The sequence below is a fragment of the Siphateles boraxobius genome, unplaced genomic scaffold (genome assembly GCF_051911475.1).
Source record: "Siphateles boraxobius isolate OS27281-9 unplaced genomic scaffold, OSU_SipBor_1 61, whole genome shotgun sequence".
In the NCBI taxonomy this organism is placed as follows: domain Eukaryota; kingdom Metazoa; phylum Chordata; class Actinopteri; order Cypriniformes; family Leuciscidae; genus Siphateles; species Siphateles boraxobius.
The window spans coordinates 1-3,437 of record NW_027509188.1 but is presented as its reverse complement, the minus strand read 5'-3'; the positions used below and the strand labels follow the sequence as shown (position 1 = coordinate 3,437).

Here is a 3,437-nt window from a genome sequence, read left to right as displayed (position 1 = left end):
TGTGCCTGCGAACGTAAAGGAAGTGCAGCGTTTCCTCGGGTTAGCGGGGTGGTATCACAGGTTTGTTCCAAATTTTTCTACGATTTCTGAACCCCTCAACGCACTGAAAAAAAGGGACATAGTTACAAATGGACAACCCAGTGTTAACAAGCGTTTGACCAACTCAAGACTTGCCTCACCTCACCACCTATTCTTGGCCATCCCGATCTTCAGCGTCCATTCATCGTGTACACCGATGCCAGTGACATCGGTCTGGGTGCCATATTAGCACAACGGAGGGATGCTGGCAGAGGGGAGGTTATCGCCTATGCAAGCCGAACCTTAACTGGGGCCGAACTCAATTATACTGCAACAGAGAAAGAATGTCTTGCAGTCATCTGGGCCCTGGAAAAGTGGCAACATTACTTGGAGCACAAGCTTTTTACAGTTGTTACCGACCATGCTGCACTGCAATGGGTCATGAACTCCACTAAAACCACCAGCCGCCTCATTCGTTGGGTTCTGCGATTGCAGAAATTCGATTTTGTTATTGAGTACAGAAAAGGGAAGCTAAATGTAGCTCCGGATGCTCTATCCAGGTCTTCGTATACCCCAGGATGTAACTTATACACCAGCGGAAAAGACCCAGCACTGCCTGTATCAGATGTTGTCCTGTGGGAAGAACAGCACAACGACCCCGAAGTTTCAAAATTATTGCAATCAGTTGCAGATAATTGTGCCAGTCTGAGTGACCAGTACGAAATCATTGAGGACAAATTGTATCATAAAACATACCTGTCAAACAACCAACTGCATTACAGAATCTACGTTCCCAGCACTCTCAGATCCACCCTTCTCCAGCATTATCATTCCACTCCCATGAGTGGCCATGGCGGAATCTACAAGACCTATAAACGACTTCAGGAAGTAGCATTCTGGCCTGGCATGTGGTCAGCGGTGAAACAGAATGTGAGAACCTTTGTTAAATGTCAAACTCTGAAAAGCGATAACCGGAAGCCTGCTGGAAAATTACAGCAAATCACAACAAGCCGCCCAAACCAAATGCTGGGAGTCGACCTCATGGGTCCGTTGCCACGTAGCACAAATCAAAATGAATACCTGCTTGTCTTTGTTGATTATTATTCTCGATGGGTTGAGTTGTTCCCCATTCGGAGTGCCACAGCAGAGAATGTTGCCTCCATCTTCAGAAAAGACATCCTGACACGATGGGGCGTACCAGACTTCATTCTCTCAGACAGAGGCGCTCAGTTTGTTTCATCTGTTTTCAGAGAGTTATGTGAGAACTGGAGTGTTACTCCTAGATTAACTACAGCCTATCAGCCCCAAACCAACATGACAGAAAGAGTTAATCGGACTCTCAAGAGCATGATGGCAGCCTATGTGGATGACAACCATCAGAGGTGGGACCAGTTCTTACCTGAATTTAGATTCGCCCTTAATTCAGCTGTTCAATAGACCACTGGATTAACACCAGCAGAACTCCAGCTGGGTAGGAAACTCCAAAGTCCAATGGACAAAATGCTCTCTGGGCCTAATCTAACCCCAGACGCTGCCTCGTATGATGTAGTTCATCATCTTCATCATCTGCAAACTCAAGCCAAAGAAAACAGCAAGAGAGCCAAAATGAGACAACTGAGAAACTATAATAAAAATAGAAGAGATGTAACATTCAAAAGCAAGGATCGAGTATGGTTGCGTAACTATCCACAGTCTGATGCACAGCGTAAATTTAGTGCAAAACTAGCCCAAAAATGGAAAGGTCCTTACCGTATTCTCAAAGAGCTGGGTCTGTTGAACTATCAAATAGCCCTTGAAGACAGTGGAGAAGATGTACGTACAGCTCACGTTTGTAACATAAAAATGTGTTATCCAACGGCTGCGGAATGTGAGTTACAGGAAAAGAAAAAACTCCTGGATATGTTTCAAGTTTCCTCTTATGAAGAAGATTTTCTAGGATTTTAATCTGCATTTTCTCCCTTCTAAACAACCATAGGTTGTTTTCTTCTAGGGGGGGGGGGGGGGAGAGTGTGGAAAATAAGATAATCTGTCCCACAACATTCATTACTTTCACTTTCATTTTAGCGTGATTTTGGGTGGAGCGTGTCAATTAACAACGGAAGGAAGTTGTATTTAAAGGGATTGTGAAGTACCTGAATTTGGAGCGTCATCCGTTTGTTTGCACATGAGGTTTGCCAGTATGAGTGATGATTTGGTGGAAAGACGGCGTGCGTGTCAATCAGCTGTTTCATGTGAAACGTAATATGTCTGGTGCGTGACTGAAGCAGTGCGCTTCCAGACCGACCGTCGTGAGCTGTTCTGAAGGCAACGCGGAAAACTGCTTGTCCACCTATCTTGGTGTCTGATGACCCGCGATACTCATTGGTGCCTACAATATCTGCAAACTTGGTCAGTACCCCTGCGCCGCCATTACACGCACTTCTATCCATGCACGCACCCACTCGCATAGCTTTCATATTCGCACATTCTGTGTGCTTATTTAAAATGATTGTGCTGTTGATTTAATGTTGGTAATTTACCACGAATTTAATGAGATGTTTATCCAATGTTTTCTTTTTTCTCTCTCTCTCTCTCTTTTTCCTTATGGACATTTCGCGGTCGGTTCCCGGCACAGATCTCGACGACCAGAGACCGCTAGTGTGAATTTCACTTCTGATTTTTTTTTTTCCTCCTTCTTTTTTTTTGTGGGGCCATTTCATTTTTTTGAGTGATTTATGATTATGAACATGTGTGGAAAAATAAATATCCCTTGCGAACTGACCTTTTTTCTGGGATTATTATTATAATTTGTTGTGTAACAGGTGGTTACCTTTTCGGCTATCCTGGGTTAAGTTAATTGTTTGACAGGTTTAATCCTGTCTGGCACCCGAACTTTTCTTTAAAGTTATTTATTTGTATTAGGGCGGCTACCACCGTTACATCCTCCCCAGCCCCCGACCGTCTTCACCCAGCCCCCTACTTCTCCTGATATCTTCTTCTGCCGCCCTCTGTTCCTCTGGATGCCGCTGAAGATGTGGTCCATTCCACTTGTCTGTGTCCAGCCAGCCTGCAATAACCACAAGCTGATAGCTGCTGGCCTTTATTGCACTGTGCGCAAGGTTCTGGACATAGACGGGTGGTATGACATGGCCACAGAGTATCTGGAGTGCAAAGGGTGCAAGAAGAAGTATCCAGCCTGGTCTGAAGACATCCTGGGACAGCTCGACATGGGACACCGCAGAAAATTCCCCGCCATTCTAACATACAGGTAGAACACATTCATATTTAGAGCAATGCACTGTAATTTGTTGTACTGTATAAAATCAAATACGTTGATTTACTGATATTAACATTGAAATAATAAGATGTGGCACTGAACAGAATTATTTGACTGTCTGTAGGTAATCGTGTGGCTACCGTGTAGTCATAATGATGCGGGA

The 3,437-nt window shown here is 44.4% G+C and overlaps 1 long non-coding RNA gene across 1 annotated transcript; it reads left to right on the top strand.

The window, feature by feature from the left end:
• The first annotated feature begins 2,070 nt into the window (after positions 1 to 2,070).
• On the top strand, positions 2,071 to 2,778 carry LOC143718428 (uncharacterized). The gene is made up of 2 exons (XR_013196387.1): positions 2,071 to 2,406; positions 2,633 to 2,778. It is a non-coding gene; the product is annotated as an uncharacterized LOC143718428 (long non-coding RNA).
• The last annotated feature ends 659 nt before the right edge of the window (positions 2,779 to 3,437 follow it).